The sequence below is a fragment of the Myodes glareolus genome, chromosome 16, assembly GCF_982192425.1.
Source record: "Myodes glareolus chromosome 16, mMyoGla1.1, whole genome shotgun sequence".
NCBI classification, from domain to species: domain Eukaryota; kingdom Metazoa; phylum Chordata; class Mammalia; order Rodentia; family Cricetidae; genus Myodes; species Myodes glareolus.
In genome coordinates this window covers 26,529,471-26,547,661 of record NC_142041.1, presented here as the reverse complement: position 1 = coordinate 26,547,661, position 18,191 = coordinate 26,529,471, and positions in this window count along the sequence as shown.

Sequence of the window (18,191 nt, the reverse complement as noted above, 5' to 3'; positions counted from 1 at the left end):
GAAAGTACAAAGAAGTCTGGAATCACCTTAGCAACAAAAAAAACAAGTCAAATTTTTGGGCAATTGTCAGTAGGAGTTGAAAGTTGAATGGAAATTCCGGTGGATCAGGGTCAGAAGAAAACCATGATCCACTCTGTAGGCATGGTGTTGGTGTTGTGGTCAGACATTGCTTCCACAGAGAGGTCATTCAGAAATCTTGGCAACAATATGACATCCCATGTTCAAAGACTGTGTCAAAAGACACATCTAGCAGGGCTGGGAAGATGGCTCAGTATGAAGCACTTTCTGGGAAAGCAAGGGGACTGGGATCCAGATCCCCAGAGGCTACATAAATGCCAAGGGGGCTTAGTAGACTGCCTGTAACGCCAGTCTTGGAAGATGGAGGCAGGATCTTCAGAGCAAGCTGGCTAGCCAGACTAGGTCTGTGGGCTCTGGGCTTGAGAGACTTTGCCTCAAAAGAGTAAGGTTGAAGAGCTATCAAGGAAGAGCCCTGATATGAACCTTGGGCCTCAACATTTATACATACACATGTATACATTTACATGTATACATCTACACGAGTGCTTGCTTATAAATGCACATGAACAGGCTTACATGTACACCACACACACACACACACACACACACACACAAAACACACAGAGAAAAAAAGACAATAAAATTTTAACCATGTTAAACCCATAAATTATTAGAAGTGTTTACATTCCCACCCTTCATGACTACTAACTTTCAGAAGCTTTTCTGAAATGAAATGAAAATCCTATACTCCTTAAACAGCCAATTCTCTGGCAGCCTCAGAGGTTCACTATGCTGCCCAGGTTGACCTCAGACTTATTATTCTCCAAACTTATCTTCAGCCTCAAGTACTGTGATTATTGTGTGAACCCCCAAGTCAAGCACAATTTGCTATTTTCCTCAACATAGCAAACATTGTAGTTTCACAATCTGTTGCAGGAGATGCCGCTTGTTTATTCCTGACCACTTAGGCCAAAATAATCACATAGAAACTGTATTAATTAAATCACTGCTTGGCCCATTAGCTCTAACTTCTTATTGGCTAACTCTTATATTAATTTAACCCATTTCTATTAATCTGTATATCACCTCGTGGCAGGACTTGCCAGCAAAATTTTGACATGTCTGATTCTGTTGGTTCCATGGCTTCTCTCCACCTTCCTTCTCCCATGATATAGGATAAGGCAGTGTCTTTATTCATTAACCAATAAAAGCAACACATAGACAGAAGGACCTCTCATACCAACAATCTTTTATATTAAATGTAACAGACAGAACAAGGTAGTTTAGTAGCATCCTATTTTTTACTTATATTCAAATATCTCGTAATTTTGCTTGTCTAGAAAGAATGATTTTTCAGAAGAGAACCGAAGTGGTCTCTTTCATCCCTGAAAGTGACAGGAGGGACATCCTGGGGAGGGGTGTCTAATCTAAGTGAGTGAGCTGGGATTTCTTCAAAGGGTATGTACCAGGGAGCTCATATGCTGGTTTAGAGGCTCATGGAAGCTTGGACCAAGCCTGTTGGAGAGTGATGAACAACAGAAGGTTACTGGAGAATCTTAGAATTTATCCCAGTGCTAAGGGTTGGCTGACTTCCTACGTGCTGAGGCTAATCCAGGTCAGGGAGAGAGAAGCCACATCATTTCTCTGTAGGAAAACAAAACTGGAGTGAAGACTGGCAAAGCTGGCAAAGATATAAATCCAGCTCAGTCCCTGGGGTAGGTTATGATATGGAAGGTCTTGGGGGGTAGATGGGTAACTTTGAAGTTGAAGACCTAAAAGTCAGCGCGGGACACAGCAATAACTAGGCTCTGTCATTCTTGCTGCCGGTGTGTTAAAAAGGTAGGCTAGGTGATTTTTTCTCTTCCTGATATTTAGTTTGAGGTAACATGAATAATAGTGGGTATTTAGTCTGAGCAAGAACCACGAATCAAATATAAAAGCTTTTCATATAGGGTTACACTCTCTGCTGATTACCTTTCTCCAGCCCCACCGCCTTTGGCTTCCCGTCCAGTTTTTGGTGAGTTCAGCTTCCATGGTGTCCTCCCTGTTTTCCCCTGTGACTTCCCTTTCATTCTCAGGGTTGTGGTCCTGATCCAAGCCCTTTGCGTAGGTGACCGCGAGAGCCTTCCAACTGGCCTTCTACTTCCCCAGCTTCTGAGCAGCTAATTCTTCCTTCAAACTGTTGCCAAAATAAATGTTCTGACAGACTGTTTATCTCACTCTGTCAGATTGCTGTCTCTTTGTATCAAAGAACAGTTGGGTTTTCATGGCCGCTGGCTCTACATCTGCACATTCAATTAGACACATGGAAAATCGTTCTTAAAGCAATCACCTATACTGGGCATGTGCAGACTTTTCCTTCTCATTATTCTCTAACCAACCCAGCATAACAATTATTTACACAGCACTTACATTGAGCTAGTTACTGTGAACAATCTACAAATTATTTAAAGGGTTCTTGGGGGTTTGTGCTCAGGTTCTATGCATCAAACCACTTCATATAAAGAAAAGCTATATATGAGAATGGTGTCATCAAAATTAGTGGAGAAAAAGAATGTGCTCAGATTAAATAATTCATTTATAGAAAAAGTCACTTAAATTACTTCGCCAAATATTTTAATAAATTTTGAACATAGTGGCAATCAAAGTGATTTAAATGGCATTTAAAGTGATATTGATGAATTTTGTTCTTCTTTTTTAAAGTTTTTTCCCCCCTAGACTTATTATTTATACAGTGTTTTGTCTGCATGCCAGAAGAGGGCACCAAATTTCATTATAGATGGTTGTGAGCCACCATGTGGTTGCTGGGAATTGAACTCAGGACCTCCAGAAGAGCAGGCAGTGCTCTTAACCTCTGAGCCATCTCTCCAGCCCCCTGAATTTTGTTCTTATTCAAGGCTATGTACAAAATTTTCCAATGGAGAAAATAGCAAAGGGGGAAAACCTATTTGAAGCACAATTGAAAGTCATAAAAGGTGTATGGAAGGCTAGTTAAGGTGCAGAGTTAGTAGCACACTTCGTTTTATTCTACAGCTCCATACTCAGAGGAAGTTCCTTGCTGCTCCTTCTCCCTGAAATACCCTCACAGCCAATTGCTCATAATCACTCCTTCTTTTGATTTAAAAAGGTCTCCTAACTTAACCTGATGCAAAGTAGCCAGTCCTCACTCTCCCAAATTATGGCTTTTACTTTCCTATTGCTTGCTCTGCATTCTTCATAGTTGCTATCATTAACTGACTTATCTTAATTATTATTATTATTGATTTTTAAAATCTGCCCCTTGCAGTGCAAGCTCTGTGAATAAACAGAGCCTGTCTGTTTGTTCAGCAGCAGCTAGATATGTTTTTGATGTAGGATAGAAGTCTGGAGACTCTTTGTTGAAAGGGTGGGTGGCGGGGTGGGTGGAAGGGGTGCTTCCATGTAAATAAAAAGAAAGATGTAACAAATCACAGTGACGAGTTTTAGGTGAGAGTGTATAGGCGACTCTATTTTTGTTAGTAAAAAAAAGTTACTATCTGTCTAAAAGACGATAAATGATGTACCACAAAAAAGAATTTTCTAGAAATGAGAGCAGCAGCTGCAACTTCTCGGAATGTTCACACATTTAACACACAGAGTTAGTATGACTGAATAATGTGAAAACTGGGCCACACACCAAGCAACCAAATTGGATCTTCTTATAAGATACTAAAATTAAACTCAAGGGAGAATTTTAAAATAATCAAGTACTACTAACTAGACTGAAGGAACAGTCGACCCAGGTTAGTCTCTCTGATTCTATTAGTCACTTGGAAGGAGAGGCAAGGAGACCTGGTATGAAAAATTTGAAAAAAAAATCACAATGAAAACACCTGTGCTGTCATCTAAAGTCAGTCCAACATGGTGCTGGACACGACTGCTGTAGTCCTGTACTATTCCGGGCAGCTCCTGTCACACACAAATTTTGTTTAACTGATCAATTCAACATTGGCTTTATCCCTCAGAACTGCAAATTTGTTTTTTGACCATAATAAAGATATGGTTAGGTTTTAAACATAATCTCATATTTTAAATGACCTCAACTAACAAACTTGTTAGGAGCAAAATTGAAACAAGATACAGCAGCCCCGTGTTTCTTTCGCTCATCCCCCCGTGAAACCGTTATTTAGTGCAAGTCACGAATCCGGTAGTGTTGGTTCTGGGATTGCAAAGGCCAACAAACCTGTCCTCAAGGGACGCACCTCCAGAGAAGGGAACAGGTAAGCAGTTGAGCAAACAATATGTGCTGATTGTGATAAAGTCTGCAGGAGAAAGTCTTCCCTTAGTGACAACGGTGTGATGAGCAGTAAATGGAGTGGAAAAGGAAGGCTCTTTGCTGATGGTGACATTTTAGGGCTGTGACCTGGAAGTATGCAAGATCCAGCCATTTGAAGAGCTAGGATTAAGGGCTTCCAATTCCAGTGTAGAGAGAAATATATAAAAGAAAATGTCAGAATACCATGTGACAAAGCAAAAATGAGCAGAGAGACTCTGCAATGAGACGGGTGAGTTGCGCACAGACAAGGGGACATAGATGACATAAATCACAACAGGATTTAATTTTAATGCTAAGGGGAGACACTTTTTTTTTTATCAGGAGAGTGACAGGCCTTAAACTATCCTAGGAAGCTGATAAAATGTTTTAATAGAGGAAGTGGCAGAATCCAATTTTTTTATTTTTTATTTTTATGGTTTATTTAACTTTATTTTATGTGCATGGGTGTAAAGGTGTCAGATCCCCTGAAACTGGATATTCAGACAGTTGTGAGCTGCCATGTGGGTGCTGGGAATTGAACCCAGGTCCTTTGGAAGAACAGTCAGTGCTCTTAACCACTGAGCCATCTCTCCAGCCCCAGAATCCAATTTTAATGATCATTCATTTGTGTGAAGATGAGGGCTGCAGAAACGAGGAAGAGACCTTATCAAGGTGATGACTGTAGTCTTCTACCTAAAAACTAAATTTCACCACTGTCTTAGTAGTGGGTGCAGAGAGAAGTGGAGGGATCCACACTGTGTATTGGAAGCATAATTCACATGGGATACAGTGTGACTGATGTAAGGATTTAGAAAACAGCCAGGTGGTGTCCTAGGCACTGTGTTGACCATATGGATGCAAAGTAAAGGATGGGCAGATTGGTAGAGGTTCTAATTCGGGTGCTTTAAAAATTGAGATGGTTTAAAAATATTCACATGAAGATGCTAAGTAAGTAGTTGGTTAGATGAGGCTCAAGCTTGGCGGAGCACTCCAGGGTAGAGAAATAAAATGAGGTAACGCTAGTGCTAGGGTATATAAAGCTGTGGGGATAGATGAAATCAAGAAAGAAAACGCAGGGGCAGGAAAAGCAAGAGACTGAGCTCTAGCATTTAGCTGTATTGGATGATGGAATCCAGAGAAAGTAACATTAGAGAAGAGGAGAGAGTGAGGTGCATCAAGAAGGGACGAGGGTCTGACAAAGAATGGGTGAGAAATGAGAACAAAATAAAATATTCATCCAATTTAGTGAAGATTAGAATCATCACTGATTTTTTTTTTAAGAGCAAGGTTTCCAGACTGGTGACCATAGATACACCACTGAGTCATTTATGGTATGGGAAGTCCTTCTGTATATGTGTTGCTTTTATTGGTAAATGAATAAAGCTTTTCCACACAGTGGCTTAGCAAAATAGAGCAAGGCAGGAATTCCAAGCAGAGATAGAGGAGAAAGGAAGCAGAGTCAGAGAGACTCCATGTAGTCTCTGCTGGAGGAGATAGACAATGAACCTAGCTGGTAAACCACAAGGCTCATGGTGATACATAGATTAATAAAAATGTGTTAATTTAAGATGTAAGAGCTAACTAGAAATATGCTTCAGCTATTGGCCAAGCAGTGATTTAATTAATATAGTTTCTGTGTGATTATTTCGGGTCTGGGAAACCAGGAAAGAGCAAGTAGTCTCTGTGAACAAAATGGTGCTCACCTTCTGGGGTACAGATCTACATAAGACCTAAACAAACAAACAAACAAACAAATAAAAACACACACACACACACAAAAACAGGTCTTCTAGACTCACAAAAATGGGAGTCAAGCACAGTTTCTTGGTAGTGGCATTTTTTTCCCCAAATAGGCTCTGTTTGCTGGTGGCAAGCAGAGACATGGCTCCTTTAAGAGGTTTCCTAACTCAGCTTTAGTGGTTTCTTTAATGGAAGGCTTTCTGGTTCGTGCTAGTTACAGGAACAGCTCTGGCTCTTTTTGGGGGGCTGCTCTCTGCCACCTACTTTGGGTCCAGATGCTTATGTACCCACTTGAGTTTGGGAGGAAAGTAGCTGAGACCATGCCCGAGGCTCAGGACTCCCTGCCTGGGAGGTAGCTGGCATGAGGTGTGCTAGGCATGCACAGGCAGGAGAGCATGGCAGATTCCCACTGCCATACACAGAGATATTTCCAGTCCACGCACTGTGCTGCATGGCATATTTAGATTTTACTCAGATAAAAAGGGCTTACATGCTGCCAGATTGAGGTAGTGAGGATGGCTCCCTCCCACTCGCCAGCAGTTCCAGAGCCAGCTGTGAACTACCTCTGCCATTGTAGTTGTAAGTCTGAGAGAGGCGGAGCCAGCACCCAGAGCTGCTGTAGCCACACTGCTTACCATTTTAAAAGCACAGAAAATAATTACAGATATGCAATAAAGACATATTCAGATGGAAAAAGACCTCTAAGTGGGTCACAGTGTTGAATAAAAGTACATAAGTTTGAGAGAAGGAAAAGAGTATAAAAAATAAAACAAACTCTTTAAAGAGACAGAGTACAGACAGTCATAGATTAAAGGAGTAAAGAAAAATAAGCCACCTAAAGATGGAATATACAGAGAGTCTGAATTATACATATTATTGTGTTTTCTTTAAATGTTTTGACTGTGAATGAGCTAAGTACAGAGAGACATTTCATTGTACAGGCTGCTAAGCTAAACCAACATATATACCTTAAAGGTATCTTGACTTCAAAATTTGGGTCAATTTAGGCAAGTAGTCAAATGAAAATCTTGAAGTTTTGAATTATAGTTTGTGGCAGACACTGTGAGTGCTCTGCCAGATGTTTTGGGTCTCTTGCTTTTCTTGTGCCCCTGGATTCCAAGTGAACTTTCCCTCTCAACAGAAAGTTTCTGGGTCCTTGAGTGGGAGAGATATCCTGCTCAGATGAGAAGTGCTATTGAGGAACAGTCAGTGGGGAAAGCCTTTAAAACAACAACAACAATAACAACAAGCTGAGTGGGAATAGAACTATCCCAGCTTATTGTTTTTGGGGCACACCAGAGTTTACTATAGAACTAGGCCATTGCAGACACCCTTGATATTATCTCTTACCTGATTCAGCTTTATTGGGCAAAGGAACCCAGAGGAAGTAATGCTAGGGAAGATGAGAGAGTGATGTGTATCAAGAAGAGATGAGGGTTTGGCTAAGCATGAAATGAGGACAACATAAAATATTCATTTAGTTTAGTGGAAATTAGAATCATTGCTGATGTTTAAATTTTGCAGTTTTTTTATTTTCATAATCTACTATGCCATTTGGGATATGAAAATCCAATTGAAGTGGGTCTAGAATAAACATTAAGAAACTGTTTTAGTTAAAAATATTGACTGACCTATCAATGGACCCCTTATGGTAACCAAAAACAGGATGGAAGCCTGGCATCTGGGTCTTCATTTGTGCCACCTTGACTTTGGGTTAGTCTTGGCTCTATGCATAAGCATGTTCATCACTTAGGAGGTAGGTCTATTTGACTTATTTGTCTCATCAAGGCTGAACAGAGATAAGTCATTGTTCTAAACCTGCAATCATTTTTGATTCCAAGAATAGCTGAACCTTGTAGGATAGACCATTCCTATAATTGATGGCAATTATCCATAAGGGTGAGTCTGTACCCTGGGGCAGAAGTGATCGTCTCAAAGGATTCACATTGGTCCCTTCAAGTGATGGAAGTAGGAAAGACTTATTCATCTTACAGCAGCAACACCAAATGGTCAGTAGCTTGTGTCTCGATTAGGACTGTTTAATTATGCATGTGTCTTGCTTATTGCCCCAGTTCTAGTTCTATTCGAACCTAAGACTCAAGTCAGCATCTTGAAGAGGGACTTGGAACCACTGGGCCCCTAATTATACTATTGCTAGGATTTCCCACAGACTCATTGCAGATGCCCTTGGTACTACATCTTGCTTGACTTAGCTTTGTTGGAGAAAGGAACCCAAATGTGTTTATTCCAAATGTGGCCATTTTGAGTAAACCTCCCTTCTCTGCTTTTCACTGTTACCAGTCCCGTTAATTGGCATGTTGGAACAGATGACTGAGCCAAATCTGTTGGACCTGCCAGAATCAGAGATTTTTGTCCTAAAATTCCAGTTACAGGTCTAAGTGAGTGAGGCGTTGGGAGTTGTCAGTGCTGTCTCACTGAGCAGTGGTTATGCCAGAACTAAGGCAATAGATATGAAAAAGGTGGGGTGAACGGCAGGTGTGCTAGGATACAGTGATTAATTGGATGTGGGTACAGAGAGGAAGCAAGATAGATGGTGACTTGGAGGTTTTACTGAACTGTGAGAAGAATGTGGTACCAGTCAGCAGGATGAAACCAGCAAATCATCGGGAAGAATTAAGTTAATGAGTTTTTTAATTTTTTGCCTTTAAATACAAATTAACCACTTTCATAGATTATGATCAGTAAGGGGCTTGGGAATTTGTGTTCTGAGTTAAAATGAGATAAGAAACTGGCCACAGTAGTCAATATGGGTGTTATGAAGTCCAACAAAACTGGTAGGGAGATTTTTATTGCCCTTGTGAGTTTCTGGAAGGTTGGATAGCATGTTGGCACATATTTCATCATGGTAAATGAGGAACACCAGAATGGAACCGGACCTTTTCTTTAAGACCCACAGATTCTATGCTTTTTATTTCTTGTGAGAGAGGAAGATTACATGAGAGAATGAATCTTCTGATTTTTTCAAAATTTTCCTTCAGAACGGTAGGAATGGTCAATTAGACAGAGACTGGAAGATTCTAAACAGGAGTGTACCTGTGAATATGTATAAAAAACCACTCTGTGTATCTTGGAATTATTTGCAATGCTGAGTACCTGCATGCAACATTTAAGTGTGAGTAACACTCTAGCAAGTTTCAGAGTGAGCAGGGAGTTGATAAATGCTTTAAGCAATACACCATGGCATTTATGAAGTGTACCATGGCTCCTCCTAATCCCTGGGTGATTATGTTCTGCAAAACACCATTTCCACGCTTCTGTTCACATAGTGCCAGCTGCTGCAAGTTTTTCATCAGAAAGCAGTCTCTTCCTAGTCTGTATTTTCACAGTAACTGGCTTGTATATCCATCCTATAGGATCTGCATCACATGCCTTTATGATGGGGAGATTTGTATGCAAGCCGTCTCTGCTAGAAGGTGTAATAGCATCATGCCCCGAGCTTCCTCGATGGTGAATCCCTGAGAGTCTACCTTTGGGTGACTTACAGATTCCCATTGTCTATTTGTCTTAGCCTCCTCATGCTGCCCTAACAAACTACCAAACGACTAGTGCACTGGATGGCTTATAAACTGTGCCTCACACTTCTTGAAAATATCAGCAGAAGATCAGAGCCTAGAAGGTTTGGAATCTGGCGAGTGCTTCTTTTCTTGTTCATAGTAGCTGAGCCTTCATGGGGTGGTTTCATCAATGGAACTCTCTTGAGCTTGGAAATGCCCCCATCCCCACCTCCACACTCTTGGAACTCTCTTGGAAATGCCCCCATCCCCACCTCCACACACTATCACACTGAGAATTAGATTTTCACATTAAAAAATTTGGGTACACATACATTCAGTCTGTAGCACTAGAGATGCTGGAAAACTTGTTTTAAAGATTTGTCCTGTAGCTGGTGTTCGACCTCCACTCTGTTGGTCTTTGGTGGCTTCTGTGACAGCATCCAGGAAGCCTATTGGTTGCAAGCTTTTGAACTCATCTTTCACGCCTACTCTGGAGTCTGAGATTCATACAACTGTTTCCTTGATCCAGGATCTCCAGGAATTTCTTCTAAGTCAATTATTCCATATTTTGTAAATAACTCCCCTCTCCCCATTTGTTTTTATTGAGGCAAACTATTTATAACACAAAATTTACTAACTCTGAGTACTTAGTTAACTAGTACTAAATATACTCACATTGTGGTGCAACCATCACCACCATTCCTCCAGAGAATTATTTCTTCTTGCAATCTGGAACTCTCTCCCACTACAGAATAATTTCCCACCCACCTTTTCCTGGCAACTACCTTTCTACCCCGTGATGTTGTGGATCTGACTCCCTAGTACTTCAAGTAAATGAAATCGTGAAATGCCTTTGTTATTTTTCTACTGCCATGACAAAACACCACAAAGGCAACTTATAAAAGAAAGTATTTAGTTTGGGGTCTCATGGTTTCAGATGGTTAGTCCATGACCAGTGTGGGAGAGGGTATGACAGCCAGTAGGCAGACATGGCACTGGAGCTCACATCTGCTCCACAAGCGCAAGACTGAGAAAGAAAGATAAGTAGACGGGTAGATAGGTAGATAGATAGATAGGTAGATAGATAGATAGATAGATGGATGGATGGATGGATGGATGGATGGATAGATAGATAGATAGATAGACAGACAGACAGACAGACAGATAGATAGATAGGACAGGTAGGTAGGCAGATAGGTAGGTAGGTAGATAAATAGATTGTAGATAGGTAGGTAGGTAGATAGATAGGTAGGTAGGTATGTAGATAGATAGATAGATAGATAGATAGATAGATAGATAGATAGGATAGGTAGGTAGATAGCTAGGTAGGTAGATAGAATTGTAGATAGGTAGGTAGATAGGTAGGTAGGTAGGTAGATAAATAGATAGATAGATACATAGGTAGGTAGGTAGATAGGTAGGTAGATAGATAGGTAGGTAGATAGATAGGTAGGTAGATAGATAAATAGGTAGGTAGGTAGGTAGGTAGGTAGATAGGTAGATAGAGAGTTAGAGAGATAGAGAGATAGAGAGATAGAGAGATAGAGAGATAGATGGATGGATGGATGGATGGATGGATAGATAGATAGATAGATAGATAGATAGATAGATAGATAGACAGACAGACAGACAGACAGACAGATAGATAGATAGGACAGGTAGGTAGGCAGATAGGTAGGTAGGTAGATAAATAGATTGTAGATAGGTAGGTAGGTAGATAGATAGATAGGTAGGTAGGTATGTAGATAGATAGATAGATAGATAGGATAGGTAGGTAGATAGCTAGGTAGGTAGATAGAATTGTAGATAGGTAGGTAGATAGGTAGGTAGGTAGGTAGATAGATAAATAGATAGATAGATACATAGGTAGGTAGGTAGATAGGTAGGTAGATAGATAGGTAGGTAGATAGGTAGGTAGATAGATAGGTAGGTAGATAGATAAATAGGTAGGTAGGTAGGTAGGTAGATAGGTAGATAGAGAGATAGAGAGATAGAGAGATAGAGAGATAGATAGATAGATAGATAGATAGATAGATATGAAGGACCAGGGAACGGTATGGGCTTTTGAAATCTCAAAGCCCACTTTCACACTCTCAGTGATAAACCTCTTCCAACAGGGCCACATTTCCTAATCCTTTCCAAACAATTCCACCACATTTAGACCAAGTATTCAAATATATGTGCCTATGGAGACCATTCTCATTCAAACCTCCACATGCAGTGGTTGATCTTTGATGATTGCCCAATTCATTAAACATTCTAAATTTCATATTTCTTACAATATTGTTAGAATTTTGTTCTATGTGAAGGTTGTATAAGATGCTATTGTATAATGTATATTTACCATGTTTTTCTTATCCAGTGATTTGTGAATAGACACAAATTGCTTGACACTTTAGCTATTTATGAACAATGGCATTGTGAACATAAGCATGTCTTTATCCCTTCACGATGACCTTCTTTTGTATCAATGGCAGTTCCTAAGAGTTTAGACACAGTCTGTCTTATCTCTGCCTAAGACCTTAATGCTGTGTGTGTGGTATTACATACCTATAATTGCAGAACTAGGGATATAGAGGCAGGAGGAATGGGAATTCAAGTCTAGCCTTGACCACATGGAGAGTTGGCAACCAGCGTGGACTATACAGCAAGGATACCTCACAAAAATTCAAACAACAAAAGTTATTGAGAAGAGGTGTCTTAGTTACTGTTCTATTATTGCGAAGAGACCATGATAAAAGCAACTTGTAGAGAAAGCATTTATTTGGAGTTTGCTTACAGTTTCTGTCTACTGTAGTTTCCCTCTAGGAGTTTGTATTCCAGACTCTTAGCTGCACACCATTGCTTGCAATGCTCTCCCCATTGCATTTCTGGGAAGCCCTTTGAGAATCCCTGAATGTGTCATTTCTAGGAGCCTTCTCCAGCATGCCTGCATCTTTGAGAGGGTTATGTCTGTGCACACCACTCTGTAAGGATGTCTTGAGGGTGTCAGTCATTTGTTCTCAGCCCTGAACATCCAACTTTTAGTAGAATGCAATGCAAATATCACTGTGCCTGACTTCAGAAGGGTATCTTTCTTTCTGGGCATAGTGCTAATTACATTGGGTAACATAACAAAGGAAGCCCCAGACAAAAGCTGAGTTTGGAAGAAATGTCATCTTCAAGGGTAGACATGCTTACCAGACAGAAGGTCAGTTTCATTATTGTAATTCTTGTTTTGAAACCAGGCACTGAGGAAATAATTCTTCTTGGGGGCTTTATGCAACTCTGCTTCATATGGGCATGGCCTCTTTGCACACACAATCTGGCCATACCTGGGACTTCTCTTCATTTCTATAAGCATGAAACCTCAGACTTGATTTTCTAAATTACCCCCTAAATATCCATTATTATTATTGCAATCCTCCCTGCTCCTATTAAAATTAGTTTTGAAAGTTGTTTGCAAAGTTATATGAATGATTTCCTCTCACACACTATAGGAGGAAAACATTTTTGGGCAATATGGCAGACAAGGGACATTATTAATGCTATCTTCCAAACTCATAAATATAATCTCCATTGCACCATCATACATTCATACCCATGTGCAGGTCCTAGGGATTTCCTATTGCTGGCAATGCTGCGTGGAGAGAAAGATGTTATTAAAATCCACAGGTCCATCTCTCCCACAAGGAACATAACTTTTAATTTGGCAGTCATAAAAGTCGTCAAGTAGAACCATAACCGCCATTTTAAAGATAGAGGAAGTGAGGCAGATAAAGTTAATGGGATTTCACTGACGTTATATTAATACAGTGATACATCTTGCCATTAACAGCAATGTATTCATTTTCAGTAAAAAGTAAATTTCTTTCCTGGGAAATGATTAGCTGTGCCATTGATTACCAATCTGGCTTAATTTTCTTCAAGCATTTATCTCCTTTCCAACATCCATTTTTCTCTTTGCCACACAGCGTCCAGTTAATCCACATGTGTTTTGACACTCAATGGCTAGGCAATGGTTTATGCTTTGCACCTTGAGACCTTTGGCATTTATAGTCTGAGATTTAGAGACAGATTTGCGTGAAGCGAAGCTCAAGTCAGATTCAGAGTCCACCAAAAGGCTTCTATGTACCTTGATCTCTGAGAAGCCGTTTCTCAGATATTCATCAACATAGTACACACAATAATCTTATGAGAAGAGATTATTGATTGCACCTTGACAATTGAAGGTAACAATTGACCTTGATAACAGAATACATTATCATTTCATCACCGCATTCCTTCTCCAATGTCCTATGACACGCTGCAGCCTCTCACTTAAGAGCCATGAAGCTGGCTCATTTTGTCAAAACGAGGAACAAATATTAAGGGAAGGGGCTTATCCCCTGGCAGCTATTAGCCCTTGAAACAAGAGATTGTTCAAAGACTAGAGAATCCCACAACTTTATCTTATAGAGAGCATGAAAATGTAGGAAAAAATGTGGGGAAAGATGGAAGACTTCACAAGAGCATTGTATTTTGCTTCTTTTAATAGGGTGACTATTGTGGTTTAAGTAAAATGCTGCGGATCCCCAAGTGGCTGCAGTGGGCAGTGGGCATGAGACCACGGCTGGCCACGAAGGCAGCGGGGTCCCAATCAGGGAGCTGCGTGGTGGGTGAGAGAGAAAGATGGATAGGCACACGCTATGCAGAGTGAGGCTGGATATTTATTTAGTGGGTTATGGAGGGGAAAGGGAAAGAGTGAAAGGGGAGAAGGGGGAAGAAGAGAGAGAGAGAGAGAGAGAGAGAGAGAGAGAGAGAGAGAGAGAGAGAAACAGAGCGGGGAAGGGGAGAAGTGGGGAGAAGGGAGAGAAGCTGCCTCTTTGGGAGAGCATCCTCTCTCTATAGCGAAGAGCTCAGACTGGAAGCAGAAGGAAGATCTACCTGCCATGGTGGTAGACGAGGTGGGAGAGTGGGCAGGGTTTGTCTCTTAAAGGGACAGGACAGATCATTACAGTGACTGTTAGCAAGTTACAGACAGTGTCTTGAAAGTGAGCAAGGGCAGTACACGACATGAAACACGTCTTTATTTTAGAGCTATTGTTTATCCTCAGTCTTAACACGTGGGGCTTGCTGTACCATCTCCCTTGGATTCTAGCAGGACTGGTGACATTGCTATTTATTCTTACATAATAAAAGATTGAAAGATCAGTTCAAACCAAGCAGCTCAGTTCCATCATTAAGTATATCCATAATAACACTGATGAATTTAATTCCAAAGGAGAGCCACCCTTCCCTCTCCAACACTGCCTTTTGAGGACAGCCAAGTTGCAACTGGGGCAGGGAACAGACCTGTGGGGTTTATCTCTCTCTGCCCTGCCCTTCATGCTTACTCCATTTCTGTTTTGCTAACTTTGGGTTTTAAGCAACAAAAGGGAGCAACCAGGAGGGAAATGAGGGCAAGGGAAGCAATAAAACTCTTACATAACCGGCATTGTTCGCCATCTCACAGAACCTTGTAAGCCTAGTTCAGTCCCAAAACACCTTCATGGTCCCTTTGAGAATTTGTCTTCCCCTTTTGCAAAGAATTCCAGGAGGGCAAAGGCATCTCTAGTGGAGCCAGTAATCTTACTTGACACAGCAGAGGACACCTAGTTTTTACACAAGCTGTTTTCCAGCAAGGCTAACTACAGTGGGTGCTTTGTGAAGAATGAAATTTAATATAAAGAAGATTCTAGACTAGGCTTTCAGAAACAACTCTTCGATAAATAGTGCATCAACCCATGAGCACAGCTGATGCCCCAGAGACCACTTCAAGAGGTGTGTCAGCATTAAGAACCCACGGTCACCGCTGAACTTGGAACTGAGAACACAGGGAGTTAGGCTGTGGAAACCACAGACCCGGTTTATGGATTAAACAAAAGAAGTCAATGCTGCCCACCATGCCTAAACCAGGAAAATAGCCACAGCTTTAAAGAAAACTCTTTTTCCCTTGACTCATCAGAAGAAACAGCCAAGTCACAGGTAGGATTATATACTCTGCCTTGCTCCTGCCTTCTAAAACCAAAGCCAGGGAATGTAACTGCCACTGTAAAGGCATATGGTGAGTTTAATGTTCCAAGAACTCCAAATTGAATGAAGAAACCCATAGGCCTGAGCTTACTGACAGTCTAATAGTGACAGCAGGGCACATCCATCTATAGGTAAAGATGGCACCACAGAACATAGAATAGACAGGAAAGGCATTCAGGGTTTTGAGGGTTTTATTGAACTGACAGTTAATGTATATCCTGAGCATGTCCCACCTCTAAACTTGAAGTTTCATGAGATAGTGATTACCTTGATGTTTATCCAGATTGAGATGACATTGTGTACTGAAAATTATATTATTTGATTCTCTATTACACAGCTTTAAAGTTGTCGTTTTTTAAAAAATAAACATAAAAAACCTTTTCAGTATTTAGTCTTTGTTTCCCATGAACTGTAAGTTTGGAAAGCGTAGGGGCTCACTCAGCACTTTTACCTGTCTCTCCCCTCTCTGCATCTGGATTAATGCCAAAAATAGACATTAGTGCAAAAATCACTTTTGTAATTTCAATTTGAGAAAAAAGTAGGAAACAAACCATAATAATTGTGTCTTGGAAGGAGTTAAGGATAACTAAGAGGTGTTTTACAACTGGAATACAAAGCTAGTTTAACTCTTGCATGTAATGCCAATAGATTAAGCAAGAAAATTAATACAGTCATTACCAGAGATGCACAGACAGTAGCTGGGAAGATTCAATATTAGAGTTTTGATAAAAACCCATCAAGCACAGTGTATTCACAAACATATAATAATTATTAATATACTAAAATACACACATATACTATATGAATATTGAAAAATATAGCTGCAGAAGTGCAAGTCACCTCAAACAACTTGAACAAGATTTGTGTTCCTGGACTGAAAGACTTACTATTATAAGTGCCAATCGTAATTCCTCCATGACCCAGGACAGTCTCTTTGAAGCCCTTTTCTCTTGAAATTGGCAATCAGGCTTTAAAGCATTAAGGGACTAAAGCAGACTTAAGAATAGTAAAACATTTTCTAAGTAAAAACTTGGAAGACTACTCCAAATTGTTGGTACAGGTTCCAGGACTTTCCAATGACGCCAAGGCAGAGTGAGTGACCTTTTAGGGTGACGAGTGTGTCAATATTTACTAGATCCTCAATGTGACACATAGTAAATTGGATGAAAATACTTGTCACACTGATGTGATCAAAGTGTATCATATACTTGTATCAGATTATCACACTATATCACTTGCACATATGTGCTATTAAAAGTGAATTTAAATTGCATGTCACAGCACATGCCCAACACTTTGTAGGTGGAGGCAAGAGGATTGAGAGTTCAAGACCAGCCTCAGCTACCTACAGGGCTTGAAGTTAATTGCGTTACATTAGACCCTAGTTAAAAACAAAAACAAAAATAAACCCAAATGATAAATAAATAAAACAAGAATTGAAGAAACAAAAGTAATTATTTTTTGAAAAAAATTAATAAAGAAGTCAGTGTTGCATTTTATGACTATGTAACCTGGTGCACAATGTGAAGGTCTGTGTTTATAATTCTGTCACTGGGATGAATCACTACTGGCCATTATGCAGTTACACTAATTTATTTTATATGTGTTGGGGAGGTCTGGGTGTGTGTGCGTGCGCACGCGCCATGGCATGCATGTGAAGGCCAGAGAACAAAGTACAGAAGTTGATTCTCTCCTCCCAACACGTGGGGCCTCAGGATCAAACTCAAGTTATCAGTCATGGTAACAAGTGTCTTCTACACGAGTTACCTTGTTAGTACAATGTTTTTGTTTGTACATTTGCCCTTAGTTAAAAGGCTGAGAAGTGATTATTATTATGAATAAAATGATTCTAACCTAAATGACCCTCGATTGAAGAATGGATAAAGAAAATGGGCTACATTTGCACAGTGGGGGACTACACAGCAGAAAACAATAACGACATCTCAAAATTTGCAGACAAATGGATGGAGCTAGAAAATATCATGTTGAGTGAGGTCACCCAGACCCGGAAAGACAAATATAATGTGTCCTCACTCATACACAACTTTTAGACAGAAAACAAAGAAGAAACAGTCTATAGTCAACAACCCCAGAGAACCTAGACAACAAAGAGGACCCTAAGAGGTTCTATGGATCTACATAGGAAGGAGAAAAAGACAAGATCTCCTGAGTAAATTGGGAACATGGGAGAAATGGAAGAGGGGAGAAAAAAAGGGGTGAGGGAGTGGCATGGAGAAAAATGTATAGCTTAATAATAAAAGGTGTTGTCTGTTTAACTTGGGTAAAAATATTAGAGCAAATATACATTGATGATAGGCATACAATGTTAATTCTCAAATTTGTTCCAACATGGTCATAACATTGGCTGTATTCATACGATCCAAGTTCTCGTGGAACTTTTCAGAGAGGCTTTAGAATAATTAAAAGAACTAATTTTTAATGGAGAAAATAATGGTGGAGTTGAATTGATGTTTTAGTTAAGAGTATTTCTTTTTTAAAAATGATATTCATTAACTCATGAATCTGAAAGATGGAATCCCGAGTCCCGCAGCTGCTTTGGGAGAGGGTCATACACTATTTCAACTTGGAGGGCCCCAAGTGGGAACACTGGT